Consider the following 22,944-nt stretch of genomic DNA (forward strand, 5'->3'; position numbering starts at 1 on the left):
TGACTAACTATGTGACTGGTGCACCTTCATCTAGACAATATTTTTCACCTACTCACACCACAGAAGCTGTCCCAGTTCTATTCTGTGGCCAATCAAGATCATGAAGAGTAGGGTGTAGGGATCAGCAAACTAGAGCACACAGACAAAATCTGCCCCTTCATCTTTTTTTATAGTTTTATGAACCCAGCCATGTCCATTTGTTTCTATGCTGTTTATGATTCTATGCCTTTGTGAAACAATGGCCAAGATGGGTAGTTGCAACTAACACCATTTGACCTGCAAAACCTAAAATAGTTATTAACTCACTTTTTTCAGAAAGAAAATCACTCAGAGAATGGACTTTGAAATGAAGAAGATATGCATGTGAGTTCAGCTTGGTTGACTCCAGATCTTTGACCTTCGGCATGCTATTAGCTGTGACATTTGTAGGTATCTGGTCTCCTACTGTATTTTTGCCCTTACTGCTATTATTTGGTTAATAGTCCATCCACATTTTCTTGAGAAACAGCTCCTTCCTCACTCCCATTTTATGTTGTTTGTTTAGAACTTGCCTTACCCCTAGTCAAGGATAAGTATGAAACCCAGGCCTGAGCCAGAGGGATCATTTAGGAATTTGTTCAGGGGCGAACATGTGAGTTGACATGGACCGATTATCAGCCAGAGACAGGTGCATTCTATGGAGGCAAGAAAATATCTCCAGCTGTTGGTTACCATCTTGCCCCCTTGTGGGACTTGGAAATAAGATTGAGAATAGAGAAAAGAAGAAACAAGAAATAGAGAAAAATTTAAGGTTGTATGATATCATTTGCAACACAGAATGAAACCCCACATGAAGCCATGAAGTCTAGTGACACAGATCAAAACATTCTGTCTCTGCTAAAGTCAGCTTAAGTTTGGTTGTCTGTCCCTTACTGCAAATAGACCCCTAACTCATACAATACCTAACTTTGTCAAGCCTGTTTCTTCATCTTTAAACATTAGAGTAAAAACATCTACCTCAATATTTTTTGTGACAAATAATTGAGATTATGTAACTGGCACATGGTGAAAACCCAGTCAGTGGTAATCACCATCATCATTACTTTCATCAACATCATCATTAATATTGAAAATAGACCTAAAGTTGCTTCATCTTGGTAAATTGTGGAAAATGCTACACATGCTATACTGAGCTCTTCCTATGGAAAGTTCAGTAACTCTCTTAGATTTTTTACTTGCAAAGTAGGGATAATTAATTCTGGGTCTTTCTTTTAGATAGTGTTTTGAGAATCAAATGGTATGTTGGATACAATCATTTTTAATAGTGTGAAGTGTCATATTAACCTTTGCAATAAATCTTTGCAATAATCTTCACAATAAATGTGTGAATGCACCAATTAGACCAAATTAGACCAAATAGGATTAGGCCAAATTTCTAGGTATGTGCATATGCTTATATGTTAATTTCACTCAGCTGCCAGTAAGGTTGCCTGACCCCACATGAAGGTTAGAGATATCCTGGCAAAAGAGACTGGCACCTTGTCTGTCCCTGTCACTAACAGGACCCTTCATGAGGCTCCTATTGAGTTCTGGGCACTGGGTTACCCATGCTGCCTTGAATCAAGATATTGTCTGTGTGAGCCACAAAGAGACATAGGCATCACTATTTGTCCAAAGAGAATCAGTTTAGAGCCAGGAGGACTGGATTCCAGGTTCTCTCCTGCCATAAAACCCCTATGTGCTAAGGGAAGGTTACTTGATTTCTCTGGGCCTCAGTTCCCTCAAGTGTACAATGAGGATGGATAATAACCACCTTATTTATTTCATAAGATTTTGGTGAAAAGCAAAGGTGATAATAACTATGAGAAAATTTTAGGAAAAAGTAAAGCACCATGTTGTTCTATTCACTATCAATAAGAGTTTAATCCTTTTCCATGCATTTTTAGAAAACAATCTTTTGCATCTAAAATTTGCACAAATAACAGCTAATTGTACTGAGTCAGCAGCTGAATGGTGTCTCTAGTTTGCCAAATTTAAAAATAGATGCTAGTCTTCTACTTAACACTGGGTTCAAGAGAATTTAGGTTTGGCAAGTGTACCCTTTGCATCTATTCTCATTTCTGTTTAGGGGCCTTCTTAAGACTGTTTAGAAAAACTCTGGGCAGAGAATACTTTTACAAAACAACATTTGATGAGTTGGAGTAAATGAATTAGAAACATATGGATCAAATTTCCCTGAAAATACATCAGGGTTGAAAAATTAAGTAGAAAAAAGCACTTAGCTTTATCCAAATATGTAAAGGCTAGCTTGGGAAACTTGACCAACCCAAAACCCCACTGCATTTTTGCACTGTGTATTGGCAGGATCTTGGGGTTCCTCTCCTTTGACTTTCTGTTTTGCTAACGAATTTCTCCCTTTCCAGTGCAGGAATTTACATCTCTTTCTCCAGGAATCTCAAAAGTGTACACATGAGAAACCTAACCCACTTACCATGAATATTATGTGTGTTGATGAAAAATATGTAGCGTGTAACTATCTTGCAATAAAATTAATATAATTCAGTGAACAAAATGCACAGCTTACATTTTATGCAGAATATTCTGTAACTAATAACTAGCATTTTGGGTATTAACAAAGTGATGGAAATAGTTACATGTATAGTGTTCAGTTCTGCTAAGTCCTTCTGTGACAGTCTGAGTAGCTCCACTATTTACTTGAAAATCCCAAAAGTAGATCAATTCAATCCTCCAGCCCCAGGGTCTCTTTTGGATTTAACCTGAAACTCAAATCATGTAAGCTGCCTAAATCTTTCCTCTGTTTTTATTCAGGGATCAATAAGAATTTCCCCAGTCGTTTATATCCAATAAGAGTGGTGAACACGAGCTGCCAATTAAGAGGGTGGGAGGTGACATTAACATCTATTCCACTTTCATGATTTCCTCATTTAGTCTAAATTCTTCCTTGGTCTTTGAGAAGTTGAGTCAATGGCCACATTTTTTAATCTATTCCTTCCAGTAACTTTAATGCGGTTCCCACATACACAAAGAGTACCACTGTGAGTACCATCACTGTGGTTAAGCTGAGATAGGGGAAAAAAGAGGATCGCCAATAATCACTGGTCTGAAAATCATCAGCAAAACTGTCCCTAAAACTTTAGATCTTCCTGCCTGAATCTTTATTTGTATGAATAGGAAACTCTATTGTGTAACAGGATTGGGGTAACGAGCTCTTCATCTCACTTTCTACCTATGCGTTCTCTAGGTCTAGGTCTGAAGGTCTATGGGATCTTGAGATCTCAGGATTTCCTCTGAACACAGTAGCTCTTGTGTGAACTCATTTAGCATTTATCTTAACCCGCAAGGTGCTATTTACTAATGTTCCATATGCATGTATCTGCCCAATCTGGCCATCAAGTTGAATATTCCAAGGACAGGAACCGTATATGCATCACTAAACCCACGAACAATGCACAGGGAGTGCATTCAAGATACAGCTTTTTAAATTATCATTATCCTTTGCTTTTTGTCTTGTTAATAATAGATAGCCAGCTTGTCTGATATATTTTCCACCAAATCGACTCAAATACTTCATAGAGAGTTTGAAGTTAATAATTTGAAGATACATTCCCAGATTCCACTACTTTTTAATAATATGATAGCTCTATACAATTTATTAATTTTATTACATTACATTATTTAAGAACATAAGATATTCAATTTCCCTCAAGTCACTTTATTATAATTTTTTATTCATTTATATGGTTCTTTGTTTTTTTTCTTTTTTCGTATTTTCTCTTCCTTATGATTTTTTTACAATTTATTTTTAATTGAAGTATAGTTGACTTATAGTATTACATTTGGTTCAGGTATACAACATAGTGATTTGACAATTATGTACATTGCAAAATGCTCACCACACTAAGTGTAGTTACCATCTGCCACCATATAAATTTATTACAATATTATTGACTATATTCCCTATGCTGTCCAGATGGTACTTCTAACAACATATTACATATGCTAGTTCTATAATACACATACCTGAGGTGTGTCCTCAATCAGAAATTCTTTCAACTCTGAACTTTTACAAATTTTCTCCTTCCTTAGATTATATTGATGTGGGTTGTACCATAAGCAACATGGTTCTCTTTTCAGGAAAGGTCCAATTTTATTTCATTTTATTTTCTGAAAGTAAGGTCTATTATTTTGGGTCAACTTGATAAATTGTCAGATTCAGTATTAGACAGTTGGGTAATGTATGTTTTATTTTGTTTTAATGTGCTGCATTTATTATACCCTTCTGTCCTGAACCGAGTGGCCTTTATATTATTAAAAATCTAATGAAAACAAAGTTCACAAAGAACCATTGTCAAAGAATACACTTATCATTTCATTTTTTTTCTATTAGGTGGACTTATAAGAGCTTATTTTTATAGGTCTGAGCATGAATGACAAGTTGTTTGCTTTAGATTTATGTAGAATTTATAATAAAAATGAATAAAATTTATTTTAAAACAAAATCTAAATTGAGTGGATTCATAAACCACTGCAATAAGAAGTTGATTGAATCTGAACCTTGACAATTTCTCTATGAGGTACATTTGACATCTTTCTAGTAGATTTGATTTACTGAAGCAAAATTTTAAATTAAGGTCAGGCAGGGAAAAAATAACAGCACCATTTTTGATACTTTTTGTTAGAAAATTCTTTATGTCTACATTATATATGTTCCAATTTATTTCAATACTTTTTTTTATCAACATGGTCAACAATAACAACTCATTCACACCCTCTTCTAGTTAACAAACTTGGGGATATTTACTAGGTTTCACTCTTCTCTTTGAGTCTATAGATCAGTAATGAACCATCTTAAACTTCACCTCACTCTTGTTAAATAGAGCTCGCTCATTTTCCTTCTCTCTGGTCTTTGCCTCCATATACCTACCCATTTAGTCATTCCCTCTTCCATCTGTGACAGGAAAAGACAAGTCACTCTTCTTTTCTAAAGCTGATAACTCCACAAGTCATTTTGTTTTTAGTTACATTTTCCTGTCTATGCTTTGTCTTTACCAGTGATTTCCTCCAAAGTCTGGAGCATCTTAAATTCTCTCTTCCTGCAGAAAGCTTACCTTCTACTTAAGTTTCTCAGGTCAGTCTGGAACAAAAGCAGGTTTTTGAAATCTGCTACCCCCTCAAAACACACACCCATCCATTCCCTTCTCCTAATTATCAAATTCCTAACACGATGGACTCTGCCTTGCCATTGCACTTGCTTACTCATGAGCGAACCCATTGTTGTTGGTCTTCCCCTTACCACTTGCCTGAAGCTGTTCACTCAAAGGGAAGCAGTGGATGCCTATTTTTTTCTCAACCTACATCCAGTTTTACTTTTTATAGTACTTTGAACTGTAAATGATCTCCCTTTCTAGAAATGGCTCCTCTTTGCCCTCTGCGTAAGAACACTGTTCTGGTCCCTCATCTCTTCTACCAATTGAGCCTCTCCTTCATTGGCTGTGTGTCCTCTTCCATTCACTAACTGGGAGCCTAACCCTAGGGATTTTGTTTTGGTTTGTTTTTTAAATCTTTTATTTTATTTTTTATTTTTTTAAAGATTTTATTTATTTATTTGACAGAGAGAGCGAGAGCACAAGTTGGGGGAGCTGCAGGCAGAGGGAGAAGCAGGCTCCCCGTTGAGCAAGGAGCCCAATGTGGGATTCAGTCCCAGGACCCTGAGCTGAAGACAAAGACTTAACCTACTGAGCCACCCAGGCATCCCCTAACCCTAGGTTTTGTCTTTATATACTTTACATCTATTTTAAACGTACTTTATCAGAATTCTTACTGTTACGGCCTTAAATAGTTTAATTGCACAGATGTCTCTCTGCTGAATATGAGCAGTCTTAACATCATGGCATCAGTTCCAAATTCCACTGTCTCCTGAATATTACCCCCTCAATGTCCCATCCAAATCTTCACCTCTCTATGACTAGGACCAAATTTATCATATTTCTCCCCTACACCAGTCCTCCTTTTGTCTACATAGCTTCCAGAATAAAATACCTTGACTCCTATTTTATCTGCTCTGATGAATCTATGAATAAATTCAATCAGTCGTTCCTTTGACATTTTTCTGTCCTTTCTTTTCAGACCCAGTGTATCCTTTACAATAAAAGCATTCCCCCTCAGTGTCTTTTACTGCTGGACCTTTCCCTGAGATGTCTTCTTCATAATATCCCCTACATATGGTACCGATCCATGTTCATCTTGTCCATGCTTCAAAGCTCTATTCATAAATTATCTTTTCCACAATATTTTTCTTAATCATGATAGTCAAGAGTGACAACCTTCTTTATAACACTTAATTGTAAAATATAAACTTCAATTACTAAATAGGAATATTTCCTTTTATATATATATATATATATATATATATATATATATATATATATATATAGCAACATAGATTGATTACCAAGTGTCTTCACATACAATGCATCAGGTAACCCTTACTTGTTTGTGAGTATTAGCTATTTGTATGCATATGTAGTCACCTCTATCGTAAACTTTCATGAAGATTTATAGCTTCTAATTCACCTCACAGTACCACATAGTGTCTTCCACCAAGTAGGCGTCCTATAAGATTAATCTGATGTATGAATAAATGAAAAAAATGGCAGTGAGCCATGCACCTGGAGAAATGGTAACATGAGGCTGGCTCTATTTTGCCCTCCCCTTTACCCAGGCAGTTTCTGCTGCCCACGACTAGTAGGATTTTGTTTGTTTTTGTTTTTCATTCATAGATCAACTTGCACTATCAAGTATAATTAAAGAACTCTAAACTATAATTAAATATCAAGAGAAAGTATGTACATGTGTGCTGCTGAAAACACATTTCTTTTTTAAAATTTAAAAAATTTATTTTTAATTTAATTATTTTACATTTTTATTTATTAATTTTTTCTTGAAGTATAATTGACCCACAATGCTACATTAGTGTCAGGTGTACAACATAGTGATTTGACAAGTTTATAGGTTATGCTGTGCTCAGTTCAAGGGTAGCTACCATCTGTCACCATGCAACACTATTACAACAACATTGACCATATTCCCTATGCTGTACCTTTCATTTCAGGATTCATTCATTCCATAACTGGAAGCCTGTATCTCCCCTCCCCTTCACCCATTCTGCCCATCCCCCACCCCAGCCCCTCCAGTAGCCATCAGTTTATTCTCTGAATTTATGGGTCTGTTTCCTGCTTGAAAGCACATTTCTAAGGTAAGTTGAGATGAGAACACCACTAGAGACTTCTGCTTGATGTCCTGCATTAGGTGAGCCCTCTTTAGGTTAGGAGAGGCACTGGGTAAAAGGAAAGGAGAGCAATCCCATCCATTTCCCTTCATCTGCCCTTCTTCTGCTTCCTCCAAACACACAAGGTGGTCACTACGGTTCAGAGGAAGAAAAGGAGGAAAAGTAAAAGAAACAAACTTTGAAAGGGCATGGCTCTAGTAGACCTCAAAGACAAATTTTGACTGCTTCATGACCACAATGTCTTTGGGTCCCAAACCGCTCAATCGTGTTCTTACACATACACTCTTTGTTCTGCCTCAGCACTGTGAAAGTTTGTACATCTCAGTCTGTATGTGTCAGTCCCTCTGGCCCGTGGGACCAGGGAGAAGCAGAGAGGGGTAGAGAGAAAAGTCTGAGACACAGGGTTGTGCAAGGCAAGGCTGCTCCCTGGGGAAATCAGAGAAGGTCCACAAATGTTTGGTGCTGAGCAGCCACTTGGTACACAAACATGTACACAAGAAATGAGTAAGAACTGATAAGGCTGGCATCAGAAAGATCTTTGGTTGGACCCCACCCCCAGGACATCCCTCAGGAGACCCCATGAGTGGGGGGAGAACCTGTAAAAGCAGGTGGTGGGAGGATCCCCGAGATTAATGCATTTGACCATATCGGTATTCCTAGGCGGGTGGCCACATAGAGGAAGTCCAGAAAAAAGAAGAGAAGTTGTAAACTAGGAAATAAAGGTTGACTAGAAGGGGCTGACCCAGGATATCAAATCGGAAGAGCTTGATGAGAAGGGAAACAAAGAGCAAACAGGGCAGAGGAAACAGAGGGCTGAGCCTGGGGAAGGCAGCCATATTTTAACAAACACTTTGTTTCTCTTCTTTAGAGTTTGGCAAGTTGTATTTATTTTAGCTAAGATGTATTCACAAACCACAGAAACACCCTCAGATAATACTTATATTTTCCTTCTTGTTAATCATTTTCCCTCTCTTTGTCCTCCTTTATATCTTTCATTCACATTGCTCTTAAATTGACATCATCATTTTCGTTCTTATGAATTATGCTTTTTCAAAAATCTTTCCTAGTGTTTGAGCTTGTTAACACTCTTTCTCTTTCTTCATCCCTATTTCTGGATAAACTTGTATGCCTGGATTTTTATTTAATCCACTTTTTGGCCATTCTTAAAAGCAAAATAAAGTCTAATACAGATATTCTTCAAGTCGGCATCCCTGATACTCCACTCTTGGTCACAGACATCTGTAAAGAAATGAGCATGGATCCTGATAACTTCCAGAATCACCAGGGCCTTGCCCTGAGAAACTCACATAGGCTCAGCCCTTGCTCCTCATTAGAGCTAACATAAATACTCATCCTTGGGATTCTGCCAGTTTTTATTTTCCTTTTTATTCACAGTTAAAAAGAGAGTCTGGCTGCCAATAGGTGTGATCCACGAAATATTTGCACAGCATAAATTATTTTTTCTAAACAAGAGGTGTGGCTAGAATGATCCAAAAAACCCATCACTTTCTCTCAGATACTGCCACCTTCCCATGATATTAATGGATTCAACTTTACCCTTGAAGCCTGGTTTACTGGAGGAGACAAGTCAATTAGGTGCATGAGGCATCTTTCCTTTCCTTCTTCTTTTTTTTTCTTCATAAAAGGGTCCAGCTTTCCCTTGATGCATCGTTAAAAAAAAAGAAAATCACCATGCCCTTGAACTTTCCCCCCTGGAGCAGTCAAAAGAAAATCCTAAAATATGTCCTTTGGCAGAGAAGTACTCTTATTCCCATGGAAGAGAAAAATATAAAATAAGAAATTTGGGTTATTGTTCATCTGAGGGCTGTATGGGTCTCCCAAAAGACTTTGTAGCAAATGTGTGCTTCCTGCAATCCAGGGGTGACCACTGTGAAACTGGCCAAGTCAGCAAAGAGGGGAAAGTCCAATTTCATATGGGAGGCCTGTCCGTAAAACAAACTTGGCTTTGCTCTCTTGTGTGTTGCCCAGCTGTTGCCTTTATGTACAAGTTGGGCACATCCCACCTCCATGGGGCAGCCACCGCCTCTAGGCCATGGGCCAGGGGTAATTTCCAGCAGCACAAGAATGGAGACAGGATGGGTTTGGAAGGAACTGCCATAGTGAATGAAGTGAGAAGATTGGCCAAAGTGGGGGAAAAGCAGCAAGCCAAGGTTGGGTTGGGGTCAGTTCCTGTGGATCTGTAAATCTCCTTCATGGATCATTAGTGCTGAAAAGAGCCTCTGGAGGTCATTCAGTATATCCCTCTTCTTCCCCTGGGTCACTTCAACACATGGTTTTCCTTCCGGGTCTGATAGATTTTCAAGAAAGAACATGATTTTTGCTTTTTCTCTCTCTCTCTCTCTCTCTTTTTTTTTTTTTATCTCCTGAATTCTCCATTTAATTCTTCTTGAGTACTGATATACTCTACTGATCAGGTCAATAAGCCAGAACTTCCAGGGAATAAAATCATCCTCTTTGGTTACTGTTCAGACCATGGTATTGTGTTAATCATCCAGCCAGCTGTCCTAGAAATATTCAGAAGAGCCAGAGGGTGTGAACAAAGCTGTACAATTCATTCACCACTCTTGGGAAAGCAACCTGTATTCATGAATTTATTTGGCAAATATTGATTAACGTCCTGCTATATGCCAGGCCCTTCCTAGGCACTGCCTCTATAGGCTGGGAATGAAAAATGACAACAACCCTCACTTTGTGGAATTTACATATCCTGGTGGATGGAGAGAGAACACCATCTCCAAAGAGACTATAGCGGGGCGCCTGGGTGGCTCAGTTGTTAAGCGTCTGCCTTCGGCTCAGGTCATGATCCCAGGGTCCTGGGATCAAGCCCTGCACTGGGCTCCCTGCTCCGCGGGAAGCCTGCTTCTCCCTCTCCCACTCCCCCTGCTTGTGTTCCCTCTCTCGCTGTATCTCTCTCTGTCAAATAAATAAATAAAATCTTTAAAAAAAAGAAGAGACTATAGCATCTCAGCTATTGTTGGCAGCTTCTATAAATGAATTATTTCATTTTAGCCCCACAACAATTCATTTGATAGATAACATTTTATTTTTTTAAAGACTTTTTTTTTGAGATTTTATGTTTTTATTTATTTTAGAAAGAGAAAGTGCATGAGGCGGGGGAGGGACAAAGGGAGAGGGAAAGAGAGAGAGAGGAAGAGGGAGAGAAGCAGACTCCCCACTAAGTGTGGATCCCATGACCCAGAGATCATGACCTGAGCTGAAACCAAGAATCAGATGCTTAACTGACTGAGCCACCTGGGTGCCCCAGTAGATAACATTGTATCAATGAAAAAACTGGTGTTCAAAGAGGGTAAGTGACTTGTGCAAGGCTGTACAAAGGTGAAAAGAGGTCTGCCTCGCTCATTAGCACTAGACTGAATATACAAGCATTATTGACCCAGAGAGTCTCCCAGTTTTGATCCTTGGTTCTCTTGAAAGTGCTCCTGGAGTAACCCCTTCTTAGAATAATTGTAATTTTATAGTTTGTTCAGTGCAGCATTGACTGAAAACCAACTGTGTGATAGGAACTAAGCTAGGGGTTGAAAAGGCAGTAAGGTGTGGCCCCTGGCTTCACAAAACTTTTATTACAATAAGAGACTTGGACAGTATGAGAGGGAAATGCCATGAGAAAGGTGTGAACAAATGCTAATGAAGCACAAAATGGGGGAAGTTGAGCCCATCCTGTGATATTCAAGGAGGGCTCCTCAAACATGACACCACCAGGGAAGAAGTGAAGTGTGTGTGTGTGTGTGTGTGTGTGTGTGGTGAGTGAGAGGGTAGCATGACAGCCAAAAGGAGAGAATGGGAAACACCAGGAATAGTCCAGAGCCCTGGAACAATATGACATGTCTGAGGAACTTCAAGTGGCATCTTTTAAACCTAGACTAGGAAAAGCCCTCCATATCTGTTTTTACTCTTCTTAATGTTTTTATCCAAACCTCTCACTGGGTAGGTTTGTTTTGCTTTAATCTCTAAAATGACATGGAAGAAAGTTATAACATGATTTGAGAACACCCTAACCTCCTTTCTGTTCAGGTAACAATTGGAGTTTCGTTGGAGAAGAATAAAATTGATTATTTCATTATCCAGTGATACTTTTGATGTCACTGCATGACCTCCAAGGCCAGAATTAGAGTGAGATTCCATCGTATACCAAAAACGAATATTTTTTCATAGCAGAATTTTTACATGTAAACTGCCATTCCTTCAAGCTAATTTGTGCAGATAGGGACAGCTTCTACATGCTGCTGTGGAGGAATTAAAAGAGGTGTCTATTTTTTAAGTAATTATTTTGTAGCATCAGATACTGATGTTTTCTGTTCAAATTGATGAAGCCACAGGCTGAGATCCACAGGCATGCTCTGCCACACTATATGTTTTCAATCAGTTCTACAAGGTTGTTATTTTTTTTTTTCAATGTCAAAACTTAACCCACACATGGTCTCACGAGGCATGGAGATGCCTAAGCCACAATGCTGGGTTGTAGGACCTAATATCCGTGTAATGATGGGATTGGCTGCAGGGCACATTTGGAAATAATCTTCAGCTTTTGGGATTGAGACTGAGGGCAGGAAATAATAAAACTGTGTGAAGCTACACTGCCTCCTCCTTCTGCTCCCAGCATTCTGCATTTTGAGTAGAGAATATCAACATTCCACCAGAGTCTAGAAAACATTAAGACTTGCCGAAAGATAGCAAAGTGTAGAGCTGAGCAGGGCAAGTGAGCACCTTGGAGAATGGAGTAGAGCCAAGAGAAGGGCATTTGGCAACAGTGGAACAGGGAAAGACAGGCTGCAACTGAAATGCAGATGTTGGAGGTCTCCAAACATCCCATCAAACAAATAGACGAAGGGAAATACTTTTCTAAGTAGCATGCACTTAACCCAGGGAACTCGATGACACATGATTTTTATTGAGCCAAGGAACTCTGTAACGTTTGTCAAAGGGCTGGACACTGTGATGAATATGAATAACATCTGTAGCTCTGCTAAGTGGGGTGAAAGGGATGAGCCTGACCCATCTTCTGGCATTGACTGTGGAAACTGACTCCTGGCAGGGCTTTTTCAAGAGGGTGAAGAGCCCAGTGGGTCAAAGGCCATTTTCTGAAGTATTTGGTCATCTTGCTCTGAAATATCACAACAAAGCATAGGTAAAAAAGAATTAGATCAGGAACCTTATTCAGACGCTACTGTGTCTACCTAAGGCCTTCACGATCTCCCTGCTATATATGTGAGTGCATATTCTATAATATCATAGCCACTGATTGATATTGTTATCTAGTATTCAACAAATTCTTCTGGTTAACACTTTCAGACAGAATATTTTTGACAGTTATTGGTTTAAAGAAGACCTCTGTAATAGACGCACTTACACACAGATATATTTTCTCTCAAGGCCTTTTCATTTGTGGGTTTCCAGCTGTTGAAAGTACTTACCATTAGCAAAGTGTTGGGATGAGGAGGTCCCTTCTGACCCAGCGTACAAGTGGAATAGAAGAAAGTAGAGGGAATACTAGGGAAGAGAGGGCAAAAGAGTAGTCAAAGGTATAAAGTCAAAGAGAAGTCCCTCTCAACTTCATCAAGATAAAAAGCTTTTGCTGGGGCGCCTGGGTGGCTCAGTCGGTTAAGCGGCTGCCTTCGGCTCAGGTCATGATCCCAGGGTCCTGGGATGGAGTCCCGCATCGGGCTCCCTGCTCTGCGGGGAGCCTGCTTCTCCCTCTCCCTCTGCCTGCTTCTCTGCCTACTTGTGTTCTCTCTCTATCTCTCTGTCAAATAAATAAATAAAATCTTTAAAAAAAATTAAAAAAAAAAAAAAAGATAAAAAGCTTTTGCACAGCAAAGGAAACAGTCAACAAAACCAAAAGACAACCAACAGAATGGGAGAAGATATTTGCAAATGACATATCAGATAAAGGGCTAGTATCCAAAACCTATAAAGAACTTATCAAACTCAACACCCAAAGAACAAATAATCCAATCAACAAATGGGCAGAAGACATGAACAGACATTTTTCCAAAGAAGACATCCAAATAGCCAACAGAGATATGAAAAAGTGCTCAATATTGCTCGGCATCAGGGAAATCCAAATCAAAACCTCAGTGAGATACCACCTCACACCCGTCAGAATGGCTAAAATTAACAAGTCAGGAAATAACAGATGTTGGCAGGGATGCAGAGAAAGGGGAATGTTCCTACACTGTTGGTGGGAATGCAAACTGGTGCAGCCACTCTGGAAAACAGTGTGGACGTTCCTCAAAAAGTTGAAAATAGAGCTAACATACAACCCAGCAATTGCACACTGGGTATTTACCCCAAAGATACAAATGTAGTGATCCGAAGGGGTACATGCACCCCAATATTTATAGCAGCAATGTCCACAATAGCCAAACTACGGAAAGAGCCAAGATGTCCATCAACAGATGAATGGATAAAGAAGAAGTGGTATATATATACAAGGGAATATTATGCAGCAGGATAATTTACAGGCCATCAAAAAAAAAAAAAGAAATCTTGCCATTTGCAATGACGTGGATGGAGCTAGAGGGTATTATGCTGAGCGAAATAAGTCAATCAGAGAAAGACATGTTTCATATGATCTCACTGATATGAAGAATTCTTAATCTCAAGAAACAAACTGAGGGTTGCTGGAGTGGCGGGGGGTGGGAGGGATGGGGTGGCTGGGTGATAGACATTGGGGAGGGTATGTGCTATGGTGAGCGCTGTGAATTGTGTAAGACTGATGAATCACAGACCTGTACCTCTGAAACAAATAATACATTATATGTTAAAAAAAAAAAGAAGAAGAAGAAGATAGTAGGAAGGGAAAAATGAAGGGGGAGGAAATCGGAGGGAGAGACGAACCATGAGAGACTATGGACACTGAGAAACAAACTGAGGGTTCTAGAGGGGAGAGGGGTGGGGGGATGGGTTAGCCTGGTGATGGGTATTAAAGAAGGCACATATTGAACGGAGCACTGGATGTTATACACAAACAATGAATCATGGAACACTACATCAAAAAATTAAATAAATAAGTAAATAAATAAGATTTTTTTAAAAAAAGAAGTCCCTCTCTATGGAGTATCACTAAGCCACTTGGGTGAGAACCAGTCTAATTACTGGTCCTGTGTTAAAATAGCAGGGTCTTCATCAAAAAAAGCTACTGGTTTATATCTGATAATAACCAATTTCTTCACAGAGAATGCCGTGTTGGTCACTTTATCCCCAGCCAATCCACAGCATTGATGGTTAATGTTCTTGAAAAGAAGTACAAACATATCAAAAAGTTGTTGCTGAGTCTAGCAAAATAGCAAGCATGCCTCTACTTTCTCTTTTATTCCCAAAGTCATTCTGAGGCTTTTAAAACAATACAGAAGATGGTTTTGATATACTATAATGAATGAAAGAGTCACCTCCAAATTCGACTTGGGTGGGGCTTTGTAGGAGCTTTCAGGGATTTGTCTTTTTTACTTCTAATTTTACTTGGATAGAAAGCTTTAGGTATTAGTACATTATAATCCCAATGTTACTAATATTCCTCCGCTAATATAAATATAGCTTCTAAAAGCTACACCTGTTTTATTTTGTAGAGAAAGTATTACTGAGGGGCGCCTGGGTGGCTCAGTTGGTTAAGCGACTGCCTTCGGCTCAGGTCATGATCCTGGAGTCCCTGGATCGAGTCCCGCATCGGGCTCCCTGCTCAGCAGGGAGTCTGCTTCTCCCTCTGACCCTCCCCCCTCTCATGTGCTTGCTCTCTCTCATTCTCTCTCTCTCAAATAAATAAATAAAATCTTTAAAAAAAAAAAAAAAAAAGAAAGTATTACTGAGGAAAGAGCTTGAATTCTACAACCAGATCTGAAGCTGAATGGTGCTATCATTTCCATCTTGTTTGACTTATCCCAATTTCTTAATCTCCCTGATCCTCAGTCTTTTCACTTGTAAATTATAACATTCACTTAGAATTATAACATCCACAGGGTTGTTTTGAGAAATAAATAAGATAAAATATGTAAAGCATCAAGAATACAGTAGGCACTCTGTAAACTTTACTGCTTATTAATATGCTCCCTTCCTTCAGGTGTCCTCCCAGGAACATAACAGGTATACAGCCCCAGTCCAACTCCTGTTGAACAATAACCCCAGAGACAAGTTTTCTTATCTATACCTACATGTTCATTGCCATCACCAGGATCTCAGTGCAAGCTCTATTCATCCTATGCTTGACTGACCACTCCCTAAATGGCTTTCCTTATTCTAGTTTGTCAACTAAATAATTCATCTGTCTTTCTCAATACTGAGCTTTCTCAAACACAGTATTTATCATGCCACTGTCTTTCTCAAAAACATTCAGTTATTCCTCATTTCATACAGTATCAAAACTAAATGTTGATTTCTGATTCCAACCATGATGGAGTAATTGGTACCAACTAACTCCCCTGCTTTAAACAACTAGAAAACAGGCGCCCAAGTGGCTCTGTTGGTTAAGTGTCTGACTCTCTGTTTCAGCTCAGGTCATGATCTCAGGGTCATGAGACTGAGCCCTGCATTGGGCTCCACACTGGATGTGGAGCCTGCTTAAGATTCTATCTCTCAACCTCTCTCTGCCTACCAAATATGTAAAACAACAGTTTTAAGAGATTGAAGAGCCATCAGCACAAGAATATGTTGTCGAAAAGTGAACAAAGAATATAAGCCTTTCTATTACCCCAGATATTTTTCCTGGAGGCATTTACTATATCCTGGCACAAAAGGGGGAAACCAAGGGATGCCTGGGTGGCTCAGTTCGTTAAGCGGTTGCCTTCAGCTCAGGTCATGATCTCAGGGTCCTGGGATTTAGTCCTGCATCGGGCTCCTTGCTACTCGGGGAGTCTGCTTCTTCTTCTGTCTGCCACTCCCCCTGCCTATGCTTACTCTCTGTCTCTCTCTCCCTCTCTTTCTGACAAATAAATAAATAAAATCTTTAAAAAGGGTGGGGGGGGTGGACCAAGCAGATCACTATGGGCTCTCTGAACTGAGGAGACAAAGATTAGAGTTCAGAAAGGCTGAAGCCGGGGCGCCTGGGTGGCTCAGTCATTAAGCGTCTGCCTTCGGCTCAGGTCATGATCCCAGGGTCCTGGGATCGAGCCCCACTTCGGGCTCCCTGCTCCGCGGGAAGCCTGCTTCTCCCTTTCCCACTCCCCCTGCTTGTGTTCCTTCTCTCGCTGTGTCTCTCTCTGTCAAATAAATAAATAAAATCTTTAAAAAAAAAGAAAGGCTGAAGCCACTGGAGTTTGTGGAACAGAGTACCAGTTAGGAGGTAGCTAAGCAGAGATAGAGCCCCTGAAATCCATATGGGGGCCCTTCAATGTTGGTTGAATACCAAGCTTGAATGTCATGCACAGGATGAGACTCCGTAAGTCCTGGCAAAGAACTACTAAAGAAAGAGAAGCTGTTGGAGAGTTGAGCAACTTCGAAAAGTGGCATGGTGTTAGAAAATGTTTATTTTCTGACAAACCATAGTAGAAGTACCTTGTTGGACACTGATGACACCTGCTAGGAATCCCAGAAAGGTGATGCTTCAGAGTAAGCTAAACTAGGTCTAGGGTAAAGGCTTTAGTGGACATACCGAAACAAAGTTTGAAAATATACATCAAAAGGATAAACTGGTCTCCCCCAAGGGACTTAACTGTCTGCCAAAATAAAATTCAACACTGTTTGAAGGAAGAAAATGAAATCCAAACTCTCAACAACGCAAAAATCACTGTATCTACACCTAAGTAATCAGACATTACCAGACATTTGAAGAAACAAGAAAATATGACTCATAAACAAAATGAGATAAGAGACAGAAAACCAAAAAAAACCCAAAAGATTTAAAGCTAGTATTATAAATATGTTTAAAGGTTTAAAGGAAAGCATAAACATAAAAAGAGAAAATGAAAATAATAAAAGAATCTCTAGAATCAGGGTAGACAACATTTGAAATTTAAAAATTCACTGTGTGGGCATAAGAGTAAATGAGACACTAAGGAAGAAAGACCAGTGAATTTGTAGATAGGGCAGAAGAAACATCTAAACTTGGGGCACCTGCGTGGCTCAGTCAGTTAAGCATCTGACTCTTGATTTCGGTTCAGGTCATGATCTTAGGGTCCTGAAATCAAGCCCCATGTCAGGCTCCATGCTCAGTGGGAGTCTACTTGAGATTCTCTTCCCTCTCAGTCTACCCTCTCCCTGCTCGTGCTCTCTTTCTCTCTCTAAATAAGTAAATAAAATCTTAAAAAAAAGAAACCATCTAAACTAAGAAAAGAGAGAACAAAGACTTAAAAGAAATGAATGGGGCATCAGTGACCCATGGAATAATATCAAAGTCTATCATACAGTTTCAGAAACAGGGAAGTGAAGGGAAAGATATTTGAAAAGAGTGGCAAGAAATTTCCAAATTTGATGAAATCAATAAACCAGAGATCCAAGAATATCAATGCACCCAAAGAGGATAAAAACCAGAGCAAACTACATCAAGGTGTATCATAATCAAATGACAAGAAACAAATATCAAGGAAAAAATTTAAAAGATCGCTAGAGGGAAAACAACACGTTATGTTCTGGATAAAAGGGATAAGAATAAGCACATATTTTTTAGACTAACCAAAGCTGAGATCATTTGCGGCCAGTAGACACAGACTACAAGAAATGTTAAAGGATGGTTTTCAGGCTGAAGGAAACAATTACAGATAGAACTCGAATTTCCACAAAGTAATGAAGAATGCTAGATAGGCAAATGTAGATTAAATAGAATATTTATTTCTCATTTATTAATTTTTAAAGAAGAGATTTGACCATTTAAAGCTAACTTGATAACTTGTTGTTGGGGATTAAGACATATGCAGAAGTAAAAGCTATAACAAAAGCGCAAAAGACAGGTGTGCAGAAATGGAAGCATACGGTTTGAAAGTTCTTATATTAAAGGTGAAGTGGTATAATGCTATTGGAATGGAGACTGTGATAAACTAAAGAGGCATACTGTGACTATTTCATAGAGCAGAACTATTTCATAGAACTTTTTGTGGTGATGGAGATGCTCTATATCTACACTAACCAAGATGGTAGTCTTTAACATACTGAGATCATGAGTACTTGAATGCGGCCAGCATGACTAAGGAACTGAGCTGTGTGTGGCTAGTGGCTACTGCATTGGACAGCAAAGCCTACAATAACCACTAAAAACGAAACAAAACAAATATACAAAAATCTATTCGCTAATAAGCCAATATAGGAGATAAAAGGGAATACCAAAACTAATCAAGTAGTCCCAAAGGAGAGAAAATACAGAATAAAAAGAGAACAATAATCAGATAGGGTAAATAGAAAGCACATAAACCAATCATGTTGACAATTATTTAAATATAAATGGATTAAACACTCCATTAAAAGGCAGAGATTGTTGGACTCTAAAAAAATGAAAACTCAAGACCTGACTGAATTGGCTATATTATTTTGGAAAAAGTAGACATCAGAGTGTGGAATATTGCCAGAGATAAGGAAGGACATTAAATAATAATAAAAGAGTCAATCAAGAAGATGTGTAGAACACTGCACACAAAGCAGCAGAACATAACTTCTTATAAGAGCACATGGAACATTCACCAAGATAGACCATATGGTGTGCCATAAAATATGTCTCAATAAATTTAAAAGGATTGAAACCAGACTGTTTTTTGACCACAATGGTATTAAATTAGAAATCAAAAACAGAAAGATATCTGGAAAATCCCTAGATATTTAGAAGTTAAACTGCATACTTCTAAATAACCGTAGGACAAAGAAGAAATCAGAAAGAAAACTGGAAAACATGTTAAACTGAATGAAAATTAGAATTCAAATATATTATAATTTATGGGATGATGTTAAAGTAGTGTTTAGAACAATGATTCCCAAGCTTTTTCTTCTCAAGATCCCTTTGCACTCTTAAAAAATCACTGACAGTCATAGCAGGTTTGTTTACGTGAATTATATCTATCAATATTTGCCCCCTAAGAAATTAAAACTGAGAATTTTTAAAAGATATTTATTTTGTAAAATAAAATAATAAATCTATTGTCTACTAACATAACTGAAATGCTTTTATAAAAACCTATATCTTGGGGCTCCTGGGTGGCTCAGTTGGTTAAGCATCTGCCTTTGGCTCAGGTCATGATCCCAGGGTCCTGGGGTCAAGCCCCATGTAGGGCTCCCTGCTCAGCACGGAATCTACTTCTCCCTCTCCCTTTGCCCCTCCCCATACTTGTGCCATCTCTCTCATTCTCTCTTTCTCTCAGATAAATAAATAAAATGTTTTTTTAAAAAAACTGTATCTTCCAAAAATTGAGAATGGCATTATTTTCTTTTCACAAATTTCTTTAATGTCTTGCTTATTAGAAGACACCAGTTCCCACATCTGCTTCTGCATTCATCTGTTGCCATAGGCCATTTTAATTGAAGTATATATATAAAAAAAAAAATCCAGCCTCACAAAGCCTTGTAGTTAGAAAAGGGAGGGCTATTTTTATAGCCTTTACAGATAATTGTGGATATTTTTCTTTGATAGTATGCCAGAACTTGAAAAATGGTAGTTTGAGCTTTTCTTACACCAGCTGCATTAAAATCCATTAACCTATTTTGCACTTTGAATGGATAATTTACCCATATATAATTTTGCTAAATTATACATTGGTCAGTTGGAAAATTTTTGCTACACTGAATTAAGGAGCTGTTCTGAATGTTGATGCATCATCTTATATGTTATCAAAAATTCCATTTGTTAATATCACTACCAATGTCATCACAAGAGAAGTAAGTTTTAAGCCCACCATGGCAGACAAAATTTTCCAAAATTCTAATTTTCACTTGCAAATTCAAATGTTATCATTGGCAACAAAAAAAATAGCAGCTGATTTCTTGAAGTTACAAGTCTTCTCCATTAATTTTTGTAATAATGACTGCCAATTATGCACATTTTTTACCAGTTACTTTTTTTCCCCAAGTGAAACTGGTGTTCTCTGAAAAAAGCAGCTAGTTCAGCTTGCAACTCAATCATCCAAGTGCTTTGCCTTGAGACAGCCATTGTACTTCAGTTTGCAGAAGCAGTGTGTTATATATGCTTCCCATTTCACCACAAAGAATATTAAAAAGATGAACTAGGCACTAAGAAAGCAAGCAACCCAATTTAGAAAAGACAAAAGATTCAATTTGACATCTCACTAAGGAAGATGTACAGATGGCAAATAAAGCCTACTAAAAATGTTCAGCATCATATGTCACCAGAGAAATGCAAATTAAAACATGAGACACCACTGCCCACTATCAGGATGGTTAATTGTCAATTGCTGGCAAAGATATGGAGCAACAGAAACTAATGCGTGGCTTATGTTGATGGGGATAGAAGATGTTACAGCCACTCCGGAAGACAGTTTGGCAGTTTCTTACAGAGCTGAATAGTTTTATCATACAATCCAGCAATCACATTTCTAGGTATTTACCCAACTTATTCGCAAACTTAGGTCTCCACAAAAACCTGATTATAAATGTTTATTGCAGACTTATTCATAATCACCAAAACCTGGAAGCAACCAAGATATCCTATGATAGGTATGATAGGTGAATGAATAAACAAAACTTGGGACATGTATGACAAAATACAACACAAATTCATGTTAAAAATACCTTCAGCAAATTAGTAATAGAGGTAAAACCTACATTTCGGTTAGGTAAAAACTAACATTTAGTAGTGAAAGATTGAATGTTTCAACCTAAGATCGAGAGCAAGTCAAAGATGTCTGCTCTCACCAACTTCACCTCAACATTGTACTGGAAGTCCTAGATAATGTAACGGGACAAGTAAAAAGAAGTAAAAAGTATCCATATTGGAAAAGAATAAGTAAAACGGTCTTCATTTGAAGAAGGCATAGATATGCACATAGAAAAATCTCAAGGTAGTTACAAAAAAAACTATTATAAAAACTATAATTAATAGGTGAATTTACCCAGGTCACAGGAATCAAGGTGAATAATCAAAAATCCATTGTGTCCTGAGTACTCCTGTTTTCATTCTTTTCCTCAGCAACTGAATTCCTATAAAACTGAAAGTCCACATGAGCCATACCCAAAACCACTTCTGTGTACCATGCAGGTTGCTGCCATTCTCTGCGTGTGATTTGTAGGCATGCACCACCAGCACCCGTCCTCCAGGACTGAAGCCCTCACTCACCCAGCTCTCAGCCAAGTCCTTCTCTGGGACTTCTTTTGGCTGAAGAAACTTGCCTTGCCCAAGGTCAGGCCCCTTTCTGGAGACAACCTGCCCCAGAGACTGGTTGATTCGCAAGCATGAAGTCCTGGCACTCTCGTCCCAATATGCAACAACCTTGCGTGGCAATCCCAGCTCTAAAGCTCCCCAAACTACTAATTAACTGAAGTCTGTATTGCAACTCATGTCAATTCACCCTCTCCCTCTGTCCCAGTCTGATCCTGCTTTCTTCACTCCTACACAGATGTTCTTCAGGACTCTCCTTGATAAATTTTCTGCCCAAATCCTAGATTCTGCCTCGCAGGGAATCCAAACATAGACTGTAAGCCAACTGAGGGCAAAGAACAATAATTATGTGGTTTCTAGACCCCTTAAAATTCACATTAAGCCCCCAGTAAACAGTATCACCGAGAGTCCTGAGCTGAGTGTGTGCCCACTGGGTGTGCCCTGGGTCAGGAGTTATGATACGTGCTTTAGGAGATGCCATAGATCTGGGTTCCCCTGCTCTATGACTCCCCCCCACAGGATGTACTGCCCTGGACAAATGCATGGGCTGCACCTGTGGCTAAGCTGTCCCTGAACTGAGTTTATTTCTATGGGTCATACCATCCCTTTAGAGCCAATGCAAAGCAAGTGGAGAGGATGGGAATTTCCAGCAGCAATTATAAGGTAGTTCACTCCACTCTCGCTAGTTCATTTTTTTCTCTCTGACTACACTATTAAACTAGCTTGTTTTGTTCGTATTTTCATTGCACTGACACTTATATGTCTTTCACTTTTATGGGGACCTGGTGGCATCAAATGGATTGTAGGAGTTTTGTGGGGTTTTTAGCATTCTTTTATACACATGTGTGCTCATGTTTGGTTTCAAACACAGTGGGCACTTCCTGAATGCCACGTCTCAATATGTTTTTGCCAAGTTGACACGTGAAACATGAATGTCACAGGAGCTCTTTAGGAGTGAACCTTACTCTGTATAACCAGAGAGATGTGCTTGTTTCTTTCCTGGGAATAATATGCTGTTTCTTTTCTGAGTACCTACTGAAAATTGGGACTATGGATTCCAGAAGCAAACAGTAATAACCTGCTTAATGTCCCAAAGAAAAGTATATTCGTACAGATGAGAAAGGCTTGCCCTGGAAGTGAAGAGACCAGAAAGTGCAACTTTTATCCATAGATTTGACCAATTATGATAGTTTTAATTTTTAAAAGAGCTTTCTACTGGGGCACCTGGGTGGCTCAGTCGGTCAAGCATCTGACTTTTGATTTTGGCTCAGGTCATGATCTCAGGGTCTTGAGATCAAGTCCCAGGTCATGCTCTGAGCTCAGCAGGGAGTGTGCTTGAGGATTTCTCTCCCTCTCCCTCTGCCCCTCCCACCAC

At 38.9% G+C, this 22,944-nt stretch overlaps 1 long non-coding RNA gene across 3 annotated transcripts; it reads right to left on the reverse strand.

Annotated features, from left to right (window-relative positions):
• Positions 1-12,197: 12,197 nt before the first annotated feature.
• On the reverse strand, positions 12,198-21,549 carry LOC144382511 (uncharacterized). 3 transcript variants are annotated; one of them, XR_013449520.1, is made up of 3 exons: positions 21,528-21,549; positions 12,742-12,817; positions 12,198-12,431 (listed from the first exon to the last, which is right to left on the reverse strand). It is a non-coding gene; the product is annotated as an uncharacterized LOC144382511 (long non-coding RNA). The 3 variants fall into 3 exon arrangements; XR_013449518.1 differs by lacking the exon at positions 21,528-21,549 and adding an exon at positions 21,443-21,515; XR_013449519.1 differs by lacking the exon at positions 21,528-21,549 and adding an exon at positions 21,304-21,409.
• Positions 21,550-22,944: the final 1,395 nt, after the last annotated feature.

Source organism: Halichoerus grypus, chromosome 7 (assembly GCF_964656455.1).
Source record: "Halichoerus grypus chromosome 7, mHalGry1.hap1.1, whole genome shotgun sequence".
Lineage (NCBI taxonomy): Eukaryota > Metazoa > Chordata > Mammalia > Carnivora > Phocidae > Halichoerus > Halichoerus grypus.